This window comes from Pongo pygmaeus, chromosome 4 (genome assembly GCF_028885625.2).
Source record: "Pongo pygmaeus isolate AG05252 chromosome 4, NHGRI_mPonPyg2-v2.0_pri, whole genome shotgun sequence".
Taxonomy (NCBI): Eukaryota; Metazoa; Chordata; class Mammalia; order Primates; family Hominidae; genus Pongo; species Pongo pygmaeus.
In genome coordinates this window covers 75,767,133-75,787,254 of record NC_072377.2, presented here as the reverse complement: position 1 = coordinate 75,787,254, position 20,122 = coordinate 75,767,133, and the positions used below count along the sequence as shown (strand labels likewise).

Below are 20,122 nucleotides of genomic sequence, written 5' to 3'. Positions count from 1 at the left end.
AAAAAGAAGGAATATAGCAATTAGCATACATTATGTGGCTGTACCAAAAGCTATACTCACAAACATGTCTGCATGACAGACAAGTGGGCTGTGTTTCATCTTGTTTCCTGGACTGCCCCGTCCTGCCCACAGTCTGCCATTTGCCAACAGGAAGAAGCCACCCCTTCCCTTCCTCCGCCATCAGCTTTCCCAGCACTGCGCGCCAGTCAGCTCGCGGGCTCAAAGTACTACTTAATGAGTTTTTAATTCAGTTTTGACTCTGGAACCCAGCCAGCTACTGCTGCCTGGGGCTTGCATTTCCCTTTACACATCCTCAGCGAATAGTCATAAAGACAAGACGCTTCACTGTTGGATTTCTACAGGGAGGATTAGCTCGGCCTCGGGCCTCACATTATCACCAGGTCTTGCTGGCTACAGACAAAAAAAGGGCTAAAGGGAGTTATCTCACAGAGCCAGGGGGAGAATCAGGAAGACACCTCTGAGTGCTGGGAAGCTGCTGTCTCGACCTCTCTAGGGAGTGAACACTGCTGTTATCAGTGGGCCACACTTCAGTGAGAACTAGACTACATGGAATATTTTGGAGGCCAAATTTACATGCATTTTTACAAACAGATGCCCATCGTGGACCGGGATCCTGGAATACTCCTCTCCACCAAGGTTCCAGTGGCCACTTCTTTCTCTCCCTAGAGGCTGGAAAGGGGTCTGCACGCTGCCCTTACCTCCCTGGATTCTGTTGATGATCATGAAAAAGTCAATGCTGCTTGGGGAGGCTCTGTATAACCCACAGAAGCTATTACTCTAGGAGAAAATGTTGAGAAAACTCTCTGAGGCTTAAAGTGCTGGGATATACCTTGTACATGAGGTAGTTTCTCCTACATTTGCCAAACCACAGCTAGCATATTACAGGGTAAAATTTCAGGGCCTGGGACTTGCAGCCAGAAGACCTGGGTTTAAGTCCTCTTGCTACTAGTGTCATTTGGAGCAAGTAACACTGAGCCCTGTCTATTAAATGGGGATAATAATAATGCCTACCCTAAGAGTTGTTGTGAGGGTAGAACATGATGGGATCTCAGAGCTACTGAAATGTTTGCTATCACTAGGATTTCTCCCTTCTAGTCTATCTGGTTCTACAGTTAGGCTTTGCAGCTTGCTCTGTCACAGCACATAGCATGCTCTATCACGGTGTCTCCCAACATGCAGTGCATGTTCTACTGGCAGTATGCAAGATTGGGGTGATACACTCATGAGCTTTTTCACATTTTAATAGTAATGCATATTTTATATATAATGAATATGCTTATGGTTATATGGCACTGCTTTTTCATCTATGGTAGTGATATAGTCCTGTTCAATAAATGGCTAAGTGAACTAATGATCATTACATCCTATCCTCTTGTTTAGTGGATGGGAAAACTGAGCCCAAGAGGTCATATGACTTGCCCAAGGTCCTGTTCCTGGTTTTTGGCCAGGAACAGGACTGTTGGTTGTTCTTGGTTCTTCCTCCTGGCCGCAGACTCCTTCGGGACCATTGAATCCCATAAGTAACATTTCTATTCTATTAGCGTTTTAACCAACTGATGTACAACATTTTAAATTCCGATTTATTTTAGATTCTGGGTCTGTGGACTTGACCTATATTGTATGACTTAAGTATCTATTCACTCATTCATTCATTCATTCATTCATTCAACAAATATATATTAGGAACTTCCTATATGCCAGGTCCTGGAGATAGTGGTCAGCAAGACTTACATTCTAGTAGGGGAAGAGGAGCAAAAATAAACAAATAAGACAATTATCAGATGATGATTGGCAAAGAATTAAAATATGGACATGTGAAAAAAAACAAATTGGGTGACTATATTTTGACCAGGGGACCAAGAAAGATTAAGGTCAAGAAATCCACTACAGATTAGCTGACAAAATTACCTTTTATTTCTAAAGTGTAGGCTTCAGTGGGTCCTGTACTTTGGTTTTAGCCTTTCAAAGTTCTCATGGTATTAAAATAGCAACAGTAGGGCAATGTATCGTACAAGACATACATGTCCAATTGCTAACAGGTGAACCCAGTTGAAAAGAGGGAAAAAAACAAGGAAGAAAGGAAAGAGACTCTTCCAAGAAAAATACTCATTCATGGGTAAATATCACCTATGAATAGAGATAAAACTCCCTAACAAATAAATATTAAAATTGTTTGAACAAAATACCCTTGCAAGCAAAAATATGCAGGGAAAGCACTGTTCACCCAACGGACTGAGAGCTCTTCTGTTTAAGACCGCAAGCCTTACCCTGTCCCTGAGGATATGCAGAGGAGCTGGAACTGAGGTCCCACCCACCTCAGAATGGATGTCTTAGTTAATTACTGAAGGCACAGGTACTGGTTCCCTGGTTACCCTGCACATGATTTCCATGATCCTTTGCCACTGTCATATCAGGCATGAGCTCTACAACTCACACAAGAAAGCTGGCACCAGCAAAGAGATGAGTTGGCAACATTACCAGGGAAAGAGTTCCCATCCAACCCATCATCAGCCCCTTTTTAAACTGTAAGAAGAGACCCAGAGAATAGCCAAATTAGTGTCATTCAATGAAGGAACCACTGCTCTTCAACTCAAGATGCCCCCAAAATTCTGATACTAAAAATAAATTTCATACCACAGATGATGTCACCCTTGTCAGTCTTGGCCTAGATTATCAACACCCTCACCTGAACTATGAAACAATGACTCCTACCTTGTGAAAACCCTGGGAATCAGGTCTCTGGGATGAAATGATGCAGTCCAATTAGAAGTCTTATAGCAGGCTGGGCGTGGCAGCTCATGCTTGTAATCCCAGCAGTTCGAGAGGCCAAGACAGGAGGATCACTTGAACCCAGGAGTTCAAGACCAGCCTGGGCAACATAACAAGACTCTGCCTCTACAAAAAATTAGCCAGGTGTGGTGGTACATGTCCCAAGTACTCATCCTAGCTACTTGGGATGTTGAGGTGGGAGGATCACTTGAGCCTGGGAGGTCAAGGCTGCGTTAGCCCTGATTGTACCACTGCACTCCAGTCTGGGTGACAGAGCAAGACTGCCTCAAAAAAAAAAAAAAAAAAGAGAGAGAGAGAGAAAGAAAAGAAAAAAGTCATATAGCCTGCAACACAGGGTTATAGAAATATGAATTTATATGGATCTATTCCAAGCCTCTGTTTTACAGATGAAGACATTAAGGTTCAGAAAGGCTAAGTGACTTGTCCGAAGTCACACAGCAAGATAATGGCAGAGCCAGGAGTAAAGTGCAGGTATCCACACATTCACCTTCCCCAAAGCAATAAGCTGAGGTTGCTCCCACAGGACCTCGTGCCCTTACATCTCTATGATCCCAACACCTCCTTCCTACATCCATACTTTATCCCATACCAAATGGAAGCATTCTATTAAGTGATCTCATCTCAAGTGGCAAAAAAAGCATCTGATTCCTAATCTAGACATGACTCAGATTCCTTATTGGAAGCACAGATGGGCTGCAAGAGAAGCAGTTTAAGCTCAATTCTTAGGTTACCTATTTGGGTCAATGATGGTAAAAACATGGAATCTCATCCAGTTGGCTACAAATGTTGGGCTAGAGGCGATCACACATCCTCCCTTCTTTTGGAAAAGAAATAGACTAGGACACATAACTGCCTTATTTACAAAGCTATTTAGAGTCAGAGAACTCTTCACACAGAATGTCCTGTGAGTCTCCTCTCCTTAGGCTTCTCAACATTTTTCTTTTCTTCTTTTTTTTTTTTTTGAGATGGAATCTCATTCTGTCACCCAGGCTGGAGTGCAGTGGCGTGATATTGGCTCACCACAACCTCCACCTCCCAGGTTCAAGCAATTCTCCTGCCTCAGTCTCCCAAGTAGCTGGGACTACAGGCATGCACCACCATGCCCAGCTAATTTTTGTATTTTTAGGACAGACAGGGTGTCACTATGTTGGCCAGGCTGGTCTCGATCTCCTGACTTCATGATCTGCCTGCCTCAGCCTTCCAAAGGGCTGGGATTACAGGCGTGAGCCACCGCACCCAGCCTAGGCTCCTCTATATTTTTCTTTCACAGAGACCCCTCATGACAAACTCTAAATGATGAATGAAATGAAAATCCCCACAAGTGCACTGGAAGGCTTCAAGCCGGGTGGCATAATCACTCCTGAGCAACACTCACTGTGCTGGAATTAATATTCTACCCACATGCATTCATAAAACTTAAAGGACTCCAAGTGGAAGGGGAAGTGTTTTTTAACGATGATGGTTTAACATTTACTAAGTCCCTACTATGTTGGGTCCCGCACAATGTGTATAAGCAGCAAAGACCCTGGACTCCACCAAGGTGATAGAATTTAAGCAAGGAAGTAAAAATCATGTGAACATCCTTATATATTTTTTAGAAATATTTCATAAGCGCTAACATAAAATGATACCTGTAACTGCAGGGAGCAGGTAGTAAGCTTTTTATAGGGAGCTTTTTCTTTTTGTGTTTTTGTTAACTTTCTTTTTCTTAAAACCGTTTTATTTCATCTTTCCTCCAAGAAGTAAGAGAAGAAGGAGAAAAAAAAAAAAAGAAGATGCCCCCCCCAGTCATGTTACGGCCCTTACATCGAAGATTTTTCAAGTTAATCACTTTGAAAATATCTCAGAGGGAATGAAAAGGTCTTTCTATTGTCACACTGACAGTGACTTTTACTTTTACAGGATAAAAATATTTCTGCCACTATTTTGGTTCTTTCCTTTCTCCCCAGCTCAGACACTCATCTCTCGCCAATCACACCCACTTTGCTAGTGGCATGACTTAATCCTTCATCACAGAATGTTAGGTTGCACGCAGCACTGAGTTCAGTCCCCTGCCTGGCACGGCGTGATGTGTCTGCAGTGCTGTCTTGGACTTGAAGGTCCTTTTCACTCTCTGGTGATGATAACTTAGTACTAGCTCATCGTAAGGTTTCTGAACTGGCTGTCAATTCTGTTTTTTTCTTTTCTTTCTTTCTTTTTTTTTTTTTTTTTTTTTGAGACGGAATTTCGCTTTGTCACCCAGGCTGGAGTGTAGTGGCGCGATCTCGGCTCACTGCAACCTCCGCCTCCCGGGTTCAAGCAATTCTCCTGCCTCAGCCTCCAGAGTAGCTGGGATTACAGACGCCCACCACCATGCCTGGCTAATTTTTGTATTTTTAGTAGAGGCAGGGTTTCATCATATTGGCCAGGCTGGTCTGGAACTCCTGACCTCAAGTGATCTGCCCGTCTCAGCCTCCCTAAGTGCTGGGATTCCAGGTGTGAGCCACTGCGCTGAGCCAGCTCTGCTTTTTTTCAACACCTATGTTTTCAGCACACCATCAGCAGAACCTAAGTGTAAGCTGAGGGAGCAGAAGTCCCTTGGGATAGAAAAGACGGGCAGAGGAAGTCAGGAATGCCACCATGACTCTTCACCAACTGCAGCTTCCCTGTCCATCTATCTGCAGAATCCTGGCCGTGCAGGGCAAGATGCCTTTTGGGTTGAAAAGAGTCTCACAGAGAGCAGTATTTTTCATTTGTTTGTCCTTTCATTGGCACACCGGCACTAGTACTATTATTCATATGAGCCACAACAGCCACCATGTATTGACTGTTTATTATGTATTGTTTGAGTATTATTATGAATTGATTCCGTTTCTCAATGACAGCTGTATGACTGACTTCACTGTACACATGGAAAACCAGGGTACAGAGAGATTAAGTGATTGATCCAAAGCCAGGTGGCTTGTGAGTGCCAAAGTTGTGACTCAAACCCACATGCATCTGGCATGGAAGCTCATCTTCTCTCTCTGTCCCCTGAGTACCACTGAGTCAAACACCCTGGCTGACTCAGGGTTGCACTCTTCTCAGTCCCCTGGCCTGGGATCTTTGAAGGTGGATGTATCAGAATCTTAAGGAGAAACAACACGTTCTCCCCAGGCCCAGGGGTACCATTCACTAGTCATATGATGTAAATGGTGTACACTGGAGTTAGGCAACTGAATTGTACTATGTTCTGGGGTCTTTCTGGCCTATGAAATCCCCAGCTCTCTCTGGGCCTAAGTCTAGACCCTCTCATTCATCCAGGTAATACTTTAAGGCCCCGGACCAATGAACTGTCTCTTATTTCCATGGTCAGTCTAGCTTGCTCTAGAAGCTCTCCAGAGACAAAGAAGCCTGTAGTAAATCACAATGAGGATTCTGGTCCCTGAGGTGGAGAGGGTGGGAGCCCCACTGTTTGCCCTAGTCTCTACTTTCCGTAGATTAGGAGATTTAAAAGACTAATCAAAGATTACTCTTCTTTGATGTTGCCTATATATCTGTCTCAAGGAATGGAACTAGCTCTGTTCATTCTTCAGTAGGCTTAAAATGATATATGGTAGAATAAAATGATGACATCATGAGGCTACTGAATTGATATAAACAGAAGACACCATGGAACAACCAACCACAGGAACATTCATGAACCCTCCCACCTAAAGGGACTGCAAAAAATAAGGCTCATTTCTAAACAATGTAATCAGCCAGGCTATTCCCAGCCTACGCTCATTTCCTAGACAATAGTCACAGTTGTTTAAATAATATCAGCTATTTCGAGCCTGGCAAAATAAATACAGGCTCACAGAAAAGTATAACTTGTAGTAAAAGACCTAATACCATTGCTCTTGATTAAAGATGTGATTCCTTTTTCAGAGTCTTTTCCAAAACGGAATGAATACAGAAAGTTTTTTGGTTTGGATTTTTTTTTTTTAAGTTCCCAACATACAGCTGAAAACTGCCCTTTATTCTCAGTCCCTGATCCATAATAACATCCTCCCTCCTACCTTCTGATTCCCATTTATGCTCAAAGTGAAAATGGAAATACAAAAAAAGGGGAAGAAGATAAAGGAATGGCTGAAACTTCTTCCCTTGCTCAGTTTGAAAACACATTTTTACCCTCCTCCATACAAACTAAAAGAGTCATCACATTTTAGCTCTACAAGACGCTGGAGGAAGACAAGGCATAGAGAAGGAGCTAGTTGGGTGTGATTCTGATGAAGCCCCCATTCTCTACCAGGTGAACGTATTATTTTGTGTGGCTGGAGGCTGCATGTACTCAACAACCATGAGTAAGGCCTGGATCTCACACTATTCTGTCATGGAAAGTCATTTCCTTTAAAATTGAACTCAGACTCAAATGTGAACTTGGTATGAAGCTCCTAGTTCCTGGAGGGCCTCTGAAATCTTCACTGAATTTTCACAAATGTTTCTTTATTTTCATCATTGAATGCCTTGAAGGCTGCCTGCCTCTAAAATCTATCAACGCCAATGTTTTATGGCCATTAAGATTCTAGAAGGCACTTCTTCCTCCAGGGCATAAGTTAAATCACTGGTATAACGGTGTTTATCAACAATACAACAGCAGATGGCCAACTTAAACAGATATTTGTACATACACAGCCAAGCTTGAAGATGGCCCAGTGTTTACTTGCTAGTCCACAGGAAGTAGGCACCTAGTGATATTTTTCATTATATTAACATACACTATCTGCCTTTTTAGTAGCTTCCAGACACCAGACATTTTTGCTCTCTTCAGAGAAATCCCAAAGAATCACCAAGGACTCCTAAGAAATAAGTCCAAATGTAGGGACAACAGAGTAGTAACATATTGTACTAATCTAAACACTCTTCATCAAAGAAAGATCACCTTTCTACAGTCTTTTTTTTCAGTACCCCTCAGTGAGTTCCAAAAGCAGCCTTTTTACAATCTTTCATCTAGGACTGTTTTGTTTTTTTCTTCCAGTCTTGATTGCACAAGGTTCCTTCTCTTCTAGAGGCTCTGAAAGAGGCTTTGGAGACTGGCAAACTTGAGTTCAAATCCCAGCCCTACAACTTGCTGGCTATGACCTTGGGCTGATTATTTAATCTCTCTGAGCCTCAGGTTCCTCATTCGGACATGGGAATAACAGTACTCACACCCCATAGGGCTGTTGTGAGGATTAAGTGAGGTCTTACAGGTAAGAAGCCTGGCATATGGATACTCAAGAAATGGGTGTTGCTATAATCACTCTAGTGATTAGGCCATGTTGCCCAAATCTCTAACTTTCTGCATAAGTGAACCCTTTCAACATCAAATTACATGTGTTTATATAAAACCTCTCTGGGCCCAGATTCTTGTCTCTAGGTAGGCTCCATTCAAATGTCTTCTAACCATGAGCACTTATACCCAAACTGCCTCACCACATATGAGTCTTAGAACAGTAAGGGCACCAGCTTTTTATTACATCAGTCCTACCTGTCGCCTTCCACATTCATTTCCACTGAGCCCAGGATTTGGATCTCATTAGGAAATCACCAAAATTTCAAGTTGTCATTACTTTACCAATCAATACATCAGTGGTCCTCTCCAAATTAGTCATACTCAAATCACATAACTCAAACACCATTGAAAACTTCCTTCCCCTTCAACCATAGGGCAGCTCCCTTGTGCTGTGTTTAAAGGAATCCATTCACATTTTCCCAAACACCTCTCATCTTTCTTTTCTCCAATTGCTTTAATCACCTAAATCGTTGTATGAAGTGAGACAAGATTTAAGGTTCATTTAGGTTTGCATCATTTAGAGTTTCCCACTATCTCTTACTAATACATCAGATTACAACGGGTATCATAAGAATCGGGGGATAGGCCAGGCACGGTGGCTTACGCCTATAATCCCAGAACTTTGGGAGGCTGAGGTGGGCGGATCACAAGGTCAGGATTTCGAGACCACCCTGGACAATATAGTGAAACCCCATCTCTACTAAAAATACAAAAATTAGCCAGGTGTAGTGGCAGACGCCTGTAATCCCAGCTACTTGGGAGGCTGAGGCAGGAGAATCACTTGAACCTGGGAGGCTGAGGTTGCAGTGAGCCAAGATCGTGCCACTGCACTCCAGCCTGGGTGACAGAGAGAGAAAGAGTGATAATAGCTAGCATTTAGTAACTGCTTTCTACGTGCAAGGCATTACTGAAACTGCTTTGCCTGTATTATTTCCTTCAGCACTGTCATTTCCCATAGTCCAGAAGCAATAACTGGAAGGTTTTGAGCTTTGCTTTTACAGCAAGAATCTATTAGGGGATGGCCATGAAACTTATCAGGAAGGTACAGGCTGTCTAGTCATTTTTCTCCACTTCCAGGGACTGAGATCTATCATTCCTTTTAGATTCTGCTGCCCACTTGCCCCCGAGACCCTCCCCCATCCCCGTAACCAAAGGTGTCCTCCCCAGTCAGTCCCCAGGGAGGGTGGGGAAGCCCATGGCTCACTGTCCCCGGGAATCCCATCTCCATCTTGTCCCTTGGCTCTCACTGGCTGCATCCCACAGCTGCAGCTGTTGACCTGTGTTTGCTGCTATTTGCATTTCAAATAAGTTAATAAAAGCAACGAACTAAATAATAAATTGGAGATTTGTGTTTAAAACAACAATGACAAAGGCCTTTGATTAACCCACAGTACCATAGAAAAGCAACTCAATAATACCACTAATGGTACTTTATGCACTTACAGGGCCTCTCAGCTGATTGTCTTGGGATTTCTACAAACATTACCCTCTCATTCCAAACTGAGTGAAAAACAACATCTTTGGGCAGGAAAAGTAGGTCAAGACAGTTATAAAAGAAATGCACTGATTTGCATACGGGTACAATTAAAGTCAGTGAATCATTCATCCATCTGTTTAACACACATTTTCTAAGCACTGACTAAGTGCTGGTCACTGGCCACTTGGCCTGCTGTGAGGAGCTGACTTATAATTTATTGCCTTCTACAAATAAACCTACAAGGATTAGGAACTGGGAAGGCTTAACATCTTCCAGCCCATAATGATGCTACTACTCAGTTCTGACTCGTGACTTAGAAGGTCTTTGTGAGTCTGTTTCCTCATCTGTAAAAGGGCAGTGGGGAATGAGGAGTGAGTTTGGACTGGCTACTCTTGAGAGCTCTTTTCTGCTCTGATACTCAGTTGGACCTCTGGGGTACTTTGGTCTTGCTCTGTGTCCCTGTGTGGGTTAGAGGAAACACTGCTTCCCATATTGTGCACGGCAACAGAAGCTGGAACCAGAAGAATCATGTTTGAGTCCCTAAATCTTACCAAGTCCTGGTTTGCAAAATGGGAACAATGACAATTCTTATCTCAGGGTTGTTCTGAGATTTAAATGGGGTAACATACGGGAACTGCATTGGAAAGCACTGTCCAAATCTGAGTTATCACAAACATCCATGAAATCTGAGGTCAGAAGTGGACAGCTCATCTTTCTACTGTCCTTAAGCATCTCTATCATATCTTATGCTTTTACTGCTCAGTTTGCACACCATAGCTCTTATTTTGTGGCCATGCTATTTCATTTTCAAGTTGCCTTGTTTTTGTTTATGTTTTAAGAGGATGAGATTAAAAAATTTCCTGCCTTCACCTATCGTCTTCCTGCTCACTTAGTCAGACAGATTTCTAATTTTTGCTGCTACCTTTAATGTTTATCCCAAGAGAGGGCTTAAGAAATTCAGCACATAAGGAAGTGAGGTTGAGGAGCAGAGGTGGTCGGTACACAGGCGTAGGGTACCAGGCTGGGCTTTCCTGTTGCCTTCATGCAGCAGCAGCCAGGAGTAGCAAGTGTGGTGCTGGGTGCCATAAAGGAAAACCAGTGTTTCCGAAGGAAAGGAGGTGAGAAGCAGGAAGGGAGGGCAGGGATGCAAGCTTGGGGGGCCATATGAATGTTCAAAATGAAAATCAAGCCAGGCACGGTGGCTCACACCTGTAATCCCAGCACTTTGGGAGGCCGAGGTGGGCGGATCACCTGAGGTCAGGAGTTCAAGACCAACCTGACCAACGTGGTGAAACCCCGTCTCTACTAAAAATACAAAAATTAGCCAGGCATGGTGGCAGGCCCCTGTAATCCCAGCTACTTGGGAGGCTGAGGCAGGAGAATCGCTTGAACCTGAAAGGCAGAGATTGCACTGAGATGAGACTGCGCCACTGCACTCCAGCCTGGGCAACAGAGCGAGACTCCATCTCAAAAAAAAAAAAACAAAAGAAAAGAAAATCAATCAATTACCTCTTGTACTCTTTCAGATTTTCTACAGAAAGGCTACTCAAAACTAGGGAGGAAACTGTTAACAAATGCAGAGATTTTAGAAAATATTTCAAAAACAGCCCCTATCAGTAAGAACATCACCACTCTCCTGACTCCACTGATGCAGGGAACATGGTGTAGACAGCCTCCACATATGGTCGTATGTGCAAAACTGCATATTCTCGCAATGAAGGACCTTTACCTTTGTGTAGACTTAAACATCCTGCTGTATTTTTCATTTACTCTGTCACATATTGTTATTGTTAGTATAACTGTCAGAAACTTCCAGGGACAGGAATACATAAAACTATAACCTCCATTTTTGTGCCAACACACTCTCGATAAATCACATTCAGTTTAATCCTCAGTTCCCTCAGGATTAAATCCCAGCTCCTTGACCTATAATTTAAGCCATTTTACCAGTTAGCTCTTTGCTATACAGTACTCTGGGGGGAGCAAAATGTACCAAACATCGGATCACTACTCTTGAGAAGTTTAACAATTTTGTTGATAAGGCGAGATTTTGTAGATAAAAAGTTTAGAAAATAATATATGCTGTTACAATCAAGTGCTAAACCAGTGAATGGACACAGTATGTAAGGACACGGTAAGGATGCACCTCCAACTCACCAGAACGTCTGGGCTTCCCTTCGCAGGATATGCCCTCCTCAGAAAAATACATAAACCATTGTTCAATCTGGAGTCTAGAATAATCTAGCTTCTGGGGCACCCTAATGACATTCAATAATTTGCAGTGCACCAGCATTTATCAGGGTAAAAGTTCCCCAGATAAGTATTCCTGGTTTAGAAGACACTCTGAAGAAGTGCAGAGATTAACAGGAATTACTAGGATGCTGGTTCACCACACAAGGAAAAATGCACACAGAGGAACCAGTGAGATGCTCAGTGCCTACTGGAATCTCCAGAACTAGCAGATCTGGGGAAAGAGGCCCCAGCAAACAAGACACAGCTTCTAAATTTCCCAAGCCTGGTCACAAAGAGTGGCACAATTGCTAGGCCTGGCAGCCTGGTTCTATTAAGCACCTCTCCATCTGGTAGGGGACCTGTGTTTGTTTATTCAGGAAAACTCTGGTTGGCAAAGGTCATGAGCTCAGCTGGGCAGGAAGCCGGGGACCGCTGAATGATAAACCTCAGTGCTCCAACACTTTGTTCTGACTCTCACCTGCCCATGGCCATCTGTAGTGGCCAAATTAGCTAAAAGTTCAAACGTCCCTTTGTGTCATATAGATACTACTTCTATGTCTGTTCACAAATAGATGAGGCTGTTAACAGTAAACTGGAATGGGACCAAAAACATTCAATAGGTCCCAAAATATGCCAGCCCGACATCCACTTGGAAGAAAGTCACTCAGTCTGTGTGGCATTATACATGGGCACAGAGTGGGTCCATCCTAATTCCTTGGCCCTAAATCCTGTTCCCTCTGGGAACACTTCAGATACTATTTCTAGAAATCTGAGGGTGTCTACAGCAACTTCACTGTGATAGACACACGAGAATGAGCTAGGAATAAGAGACAAGTCATAAAGAAAATGAACACCCCATGGAATTTTAGCAAAATAAAAAAATAATATTACTTTACCATTTAGTATTATTTTGTTTTGGTTTTACTTTTGTTCAATATGTGAAAGATTAAATGCAGGGTATTTTAATCAAGAACTGCCTCCTAACTATGGTTACAATCTGCAGATTTTAGTCCGAAATTATATGTTGAAGGTAATCTTCCCGACCTAGGAAAAAGAGATTTTTTTAAATGAATATCCTAAAAGTAACAGTAGCAGGCTTTGGGGGGAATGTCTTTGTGCAACACTGCTCATAAGGTCCCACAGCTGAGACCTGGAGATGTTTTTGTCATTTCTATTCTCATTTGTTATTCAAAGTTGACCAATGTTCTCTAAACAAAGGGAAAGGAATCTTTCCAAAAAGGACTTGATTGAAGACTAACAGAAGGGGAACCCAGAGAATCAAGAAGGGAAAGTAGACTAAATCTGACATGTTGAAGGGTTTGTATTCTTAAGAACCCTTCTTCACCACCACCATCACCACCACATGCCACATATCACCTAGCTCTGTGATGTCCCACCAGGATTCAATTCCAACTTGTCATTACAAATCACCCCCACACTGACTCCAGGCCTCACTTCTGCTTGTCTTTGATTAACTTTGAGTAAGACCATATGGAAGATGGGTATCCACAGAAATGGCAAGAGACCACTGCTTCTAACACATAGTTTCAGATTTTAGGTAATTAAAAGACTTTCTGCCTTTATATGAGTGGTTCTTGTCGAATCCAGTGTGGTCCCTGCATACGTGAGGTAGAGTTTCCAGCAGGAACATGGCATGGGTGTGGCATGCTCACCCTCCCTCCCTGCTCTCTCATGTGAGATCTCTGCCCACGGTGGGCAACACCATCTGCTGCTGTGTAACCAAGCACAGCTAACCCGCTGCCTCCTGTTTTTAATGGGAAGGAAACAAAAGACAAATCTGTGCAAAAAGAAGCAGCAAACACAGATCTGAAGCAAATACGAGGTGGCTCGGCAAATACTTGACTATAGTCGGGTCGGAATTTATAGAACCTGATGACAGACATATCCATGGTACAATTTCCTGACTAAATTTTGTTTTCTTATTTTCACTCCTGTGACTCTAGACAGGCTTTCTTCTCATACTTCAGTCGGCCTTGGTTTCCCCGTGGTTCCTCTGGTAGAATTGCGTTGCTGCTTCCTGTTCCAGCAGGCCTAGCAGACCCAGTAGGCCCAGCGAGCACGAGAGCAGCCCGGGGCCCACGCTGCAGCCACTGTATGTCCACAGGCTGAGCTGCACAATGTTCTCCTCACTCACAACAGTACTTCTGAACAGAAATTATAGTTTTCAAGAAACTTGGTTGATTTATAAGAAATGCTATAAAAATACCATGGGGCCAGGCATGGTGGCTCATGCCTGTAATCCCAGCATTTTGGGTGAATCACTCGAGGTCAGGAGTTCAAGACTATCCTGGCCAACATAGTGAAACACCATCTCTACTAAAAATACAGAAATTGGCCGGGCATGTTGGTGGGTGCCTGTAATCTCAGCTACTCAGGAGGCTGAGGCAGGAGAACTGCTTGAACCCAGGAGATGGAGGTTGCAGTGGGCCAAGATTGCGCCACTGCACTCCAGCCTGAGTGACAGAGAGAGACTGTCTAATAAAATAAAATAAAATAAAACAACCATGGGATTTTCCAAATGCTTTTTTTATTCTTCAGTTTTTCCTTCACAGACCTGGTGTCGGTCCACATAATGCTCAGGGTAGGAAGAGGAGTGAACGGGGTCCGACCCCAGGTTTTGCAGAACAAGGAATCCCATTTATTTCAAAAAGCTAGAGGCCAATTGCTTCACTGTGTCCCTCTCTCCACTCCTGGAGGAAAAAAACATCTACTTTTTACGTAAAAAAAACATATCCATAGATAGGATAATTTAGGAACACACCCTGCTAGAATGCTGTTCCGGGGTGTACCTTTAGGAAGAACCACCGTCTAAATACAATGTGGGATACTGCATTGGATCATGGCATGGTAAAAGGACATTCAGTGGAAAACCTGGAGAAATCGGGAAAGAATCTGCCATGTAGTTTAACTAACAGGATGTTAATTTCTTAGTTTTGATAAAAAGTAGCATGGTTATGTAAGTTGCTAACAGTAGGGGAAGCAGGGTGAAGGGGAAACAAGAACTCTCTGTACTATCTCTGCAACTGATCTGTAAATCTAAAGTTATCTAAAAATAAAAATGTGTTTAGAAAAAGGAATCACTGTGAAATGTCGAAAGTGATTAAAAACACAACCCAGTGATGACACAATGATTATTTACTATCTAAAGAACAGGGAGGGAACTGTAAAAAACACAGAGGGAGAGGCTGGCCCCCGGGTGAGCCCAGCTCAGCACTGCCAGTTTGGGACCACACCTATTTCAGTCTCACAGAGACAGTTTTTCTTTAAAACCCTCTAAAAAATTATGAAAACAAATCCACACCCATTGTGGACAATATGGATGCCACAAATGAAGAAGCAGCAAGCAGAGGTGTCTAATCACTTTACCCAGAGACAATCATCCTTGTTCCTCTTTGACCATGTTTCCTTCCAGCACTTTTCCCACATAGCCATTTTTTTACATAGTTGAGGGCACAGTGGAAACACAATATTTTGGTCCTGTGTTCTTCACTTTATGTTCTATGATCAATGACTTCCCCACTGCAATGCTTTGGACATGATTTGTTTGTTCCTGCCAAATCTCATGTTGAAATTTGATCCCCAATGTGGGGGTGTCTGAGGTGAGGCCTAGTGGGAGGGGTCTGGGTCATGGGGGCAGATCCCTCATGAATGGCTTGGTGCTGTTCTCAAGAAGTGAGTTTGTCCTGGTTCTGGCGAGATGGGATTAGTTCCCAGGAGAGTGGGTTGTTATAAAGCAAGGTTCTTCTTTCTGTTTGGTCCCTCTTCAAATATGCCCACTTTCACTTTGACCTTTGCCTCCATGTCTTGATGAAGCACAAAAGCCCCCACCAGAAGCCAAGCAGATGCCAATGCCAGGCTTCTTGTACAGCCTGCGGATCCATGAGCCAAACCCACCTCTTTTTTTAAATAAACAATCCAGCCTCAGGTATTCCTTTATAGCAACACAAAATGGACCAAGACACCCCCATTTATCCGAAGCTTTGTAAACATGGCACTCAACAGCTGCCCGCTAACTCCGCTGTGCATCACCTCCACAGCTGACCTACCCAGACACCAACTGCTGCACTATTAGGATGCAAGAAAGTTATGGCTGCTTCATAAAAAAGAGTGAGATCATGTCCTTTGCAGGGACATGGATGGAGCTGGAGGCCATTATCCTTAGCAAACTAATGCAGGAACGGAACACCAAATACTGTACGCTCTCACTTACAAGTGGGAGCTAAATGATGAAAACACATGGACACATCGAGGGGAACAACACACACTGGGGCCTATTGGAGGGTGGAGGGTGGGAGGAGGGAGAGGATCAGGAAGAATAACTAATGGTACTGGGCTTAACACCTGGGCGATGAAATAATCTGTACAACAAACCCCCATGACACACATTTACCTATGTAACAAACCTGCATTTGTACCTTGAACTTAAAATAGAAGTTAAAAAAAGAAAGTTATGGGTGCTTAAGGAAGAAATCTGTCCTATATGCAGCCCTCTCTGGGCTTAAGTTACCCCTCACTGGCAAATTAGACAGAACAGGTAGTTCCAGAATGTTTGGGGCCATTTCGGCTTGCAGCCAGTCGGTGATGCTTAAAATATTAATACATACCAGTCACCATCAGAGAAAAATTTAAAACATGAGAGATAAGAATGCAAATTAGGTTTTCTGAGTAATAACATTATAAAAATATTAAATGGATTCTGAGTCAGTAATTCATATATAATAAAGTAAAAATAGCAGACATCAAGACCTAGGAAACTATGGTGCTGTTTCAAATGGGCCAATCTGTTTATATTGCACACCAAGTCAACATATTTATTTTTGTAAAAGCTAAATGGGACTTAATATCAGCCCAATTTCAAAAAATGGGTAAAAACCTAGATATGTAAAAGATGCAGAAATGGCCTAAGCCTAGCTCTTCTTCTGGAAAATGAGATCCCACATGATATACCCACTCAGACGCATACACACAGCCAAATCCTAAAATAAACTTAATCCTGCTAAGGATTTTCCTCCCCATGGTGCACTCAAGTGGCTACATCAATATTCAGGAAGAAAAACCAAACATGCATAGAGAAGCCAGCTTTGAGGAATACACTTAAATTCTTATTTCTATTTCATTTGTCCCACTTCCTCCCTTCTGGATATAGGGTGTATCTGGAAGTAGAAAATGAAGAGAAGTTCTTCCCTTTTGCCCTCACCTCCTGCCCTCACCCCCGTCCCATTTTCTCTTCCAACCCATCAGCCCACTATCTCCATGGTACTGAATAAAAGCACAGAGGGGTGACAGCAGAGGATAGCAGTATCCCCACTGGGCAAACAGACTCTGTCCAGAGGGTGTCCTGGAGATGCTCAACAAACTGTTTAAAAATCAAGTTCTTCTTCAGCCTTAGAAGGCTGGGCCAGAGTCTTACTAATGAGCTAGCAGTCTTTTCAATAAAGCCAACAAATCACCAAATGTGTCATATGAAATTCAGTACTCATCTGATAGATGATGAGAGCATACAGTGAAACAAATGTCTATTGTGAAAAAAGAAAAACTGGAGATTTTGCTTACCGCCCCTCCTGAGTTTAAACAGGCTTAATTAGTACATTTTCCCAAAAGGGAATAAATCATTTAGTTAGAAACAGGAAATTTCTTTCCAAGCTAGTTTGAGGGAACAGTGAGGCTTAAGACCTCAGAGGTGGTCTACTACATTACTTTTAATGGCAAAAACCGCAATTACTTTTGCACCAACCTAATAGTTTTCTAAAATCTAGAAAGAGCAGAAAACTGTGCAGGGATTTACATGAGAGTACTATATTCAATTTTTAAAAAAATAAAATAATCTTTAATGGGCACCCACTATGTGCCAGCATTGTTCTAGGTGCTGGTGGATACAGCAATGAATAAGACATGGTCTCTGCCCTCGTGGAGGGTGAGGTAGTAAGCAGATAATCACAAGCTGCAGGGTACATAACAGGAGACCTAAATTAATCCAGGTGAAGGGGAAGGCTGGGTCCTGAAGAAGGAGTAGTAATTCTTAGCTAAGTGAAATGAGCGGGGAAGAACCTCAGTAAGTTCAAGGAGAAAGATCAGCCATGTGAATGCTCCAAGTTGGAGAGTTAGGCTGCCATCTCCTAACTCCTCTCCCTCAGCACACCACAGTGTGGCTGCTCCCTTTGTACACAGTCTAAACACATAGCCTGGGCTATTTCGAAGAGCATTACAGAGCAAGGAGTCTTTTCCTGCATTACTACAAACACACCTCCTTCCCGTTTCTGTTTCCTTTTCCCACCTCAACATCTGCTCGGTGTGTGGCAAGTGGATCCACGTCCTAGGGCAGTGGCTCTCCAAGTCTGATGAACAGAAGAATAATCTTGTGAGCTTGTTCAAAATGCAGATTCCCAGGTCCTACCCTGGAAGACTCTCTGAAAACTGTACATTAATAAATGCACCCCCTGCCCTACCAAGTGGTTCTGATGAATGTTTTAGCTAGCCTGGTCTTTCTGCAATTAATTTGAAAAGAAGAATATTCAAAACTGGCAGGATAACATCAAGGACAGGTGGCTGATTTCCTAGATGCTCTCAGCAAAGATCTCCCTGGGTATGGGCCCTTCTGTGGGTCTCAGCTGGTCCCCATGAACAGAGGGGCTGAGGGGCTGTTCCCCTAATTCTCAGAAGACAGGAAGGAGAGGGGATGTTAAGGAGCCCTGTGCAGCCTCAGGGTGAAATTTTCATGGAAAAAAGTTTCAGAAGTGGCTTGACTAAGCTGTTCTTTGGTTCCATAAGTGCAGTGCAAGAGATGTGTTTTTAAAAGTATTTTATAAAATAATTTCCATTTTTGAAATCTTAGTATCTCTCATAACTCTCATGAAATTTATACTTAATCAGTGTAGATAATTGGCTATAAACTGAGTAATGCCTTATAATCGATTGTTCTGACATTTAGAGAAACTTACCATTCCCCTAGTTTGGGTGATTTTCTTTCCTGTGTAAGTAAAAGAAACTTTAGAAACCACTGTCCTGAACTCCGCTTTGCATAGACTCCTTTTAATTTTCATGTTAACTTGGATCTGGTAAGAAGGCTTTGTTTTTCTGTCTGTAAATCTGTCAGTGCAGACAGCAAACTGGATCCTCCTCTGGTTCATTTTATAGTCAGCAAGTTTCCCAGGCAACAAGCCACCAAGCCCACTCCATCAAATAGTAACCAATTTTCTCCCCTGACATTGTCTCCCAAGACCTCCCTCCCAGCTGGCCATCAGCACACCACTCACCTTCTGTCTGTACTGGAGGAGAGGATGGGTAGTCCCTGGGAGGGCACAGGAATACTGGCCAGTTGATCGCCCAGCAGATGCACAGCTGAGGCGTGTCCTCACAGGCCTCGCCCTGCGCTTCCAGGGACCAAGCATCTATGCCAGGGGTTTGCCTTTCTTTCTCTGCATTTTGTGATTATCTGCTTAATGTCTCACCACCCCATAAGGGTAGAGATCCCCTTTCTTTTTTTTTTTAATCACTAAAAAGGATTCATCCAGTGATGCATATTACCTGGAATACAAACTGTTACAGAGCAAGTGATGAGGCACAGGTAACCTTCAAGATACTGGCCCAGCAACAAAGATGGGCCTTTCTGATTCAGCTTTACCGAGAAAGGTGACATCTCGGTTCTAGGCTTTGCCATTTTCTTTTTTGTTTTTAGAAGATTTGGGGCCAGGCACGGTGGCTCACGCCTGTAATCCCAGCACTTTGGGAGGCCGAGGTGAGTGGATCACTTGAGGTCAGGAGTTCGAGACCAGCCTGGCCAACACGGTGAAACCTTGTCTCTACTAAAAATACAAAAATTAGCCAGTTGTTGTGGGGCAGGCCTGTAGTCCCTTAGTCCCAGCTACTCAGGAGGCTAAGGCAGGAGAATCGCTTGAACCTAGGAGTCAGAGGTTGCAGTGAGCCAAGGTCATGCCACTGCACTCCAGCCTGGGTGACAGAGCAAGGTCTGTCTCAAAAAAAAGAGAAGATTTTGATAAAATGTATTTGTCCATCAGACGTGAATGACAGTATCCTTGCATCCCATAGCCAAGGAGGTGCTGCTTTTGAAAAAGGTTTCAGTTGCCCCAGAAAGAGGCTGATGCTCTGTGTCAAAAGGACACACTTCCTGTACATGGAATGCATTTGCGTCAAGCCTATAAGGTTCTTAGGAGCCCTGCCTTGGAAAACAGAAGTTCTTGAGTTAAAGAACTTCCCAGTGGTATTTGAGGGTCTTCAGAATTGAGCAGTAAGCTCTGAGGACCAGACTGCTGGGATCTGAACCCCATCTCCATTACTCACTGGCTGTG

General features: G+C 43.2%; 1 protein-coding gene across 1 annotated transcript in view; it reads right to left on the bottom strand.

The window, feature by feature from the left end:
• The window catches only part of MAP1B (microtubule associated protein 1B), a 104,022-nt gene that overhangs the window by 42,559 nt on the left and 41,341 nt on the right, over positions 1–20,122 (bottom strand). The window lies entirely within an intron of this gene.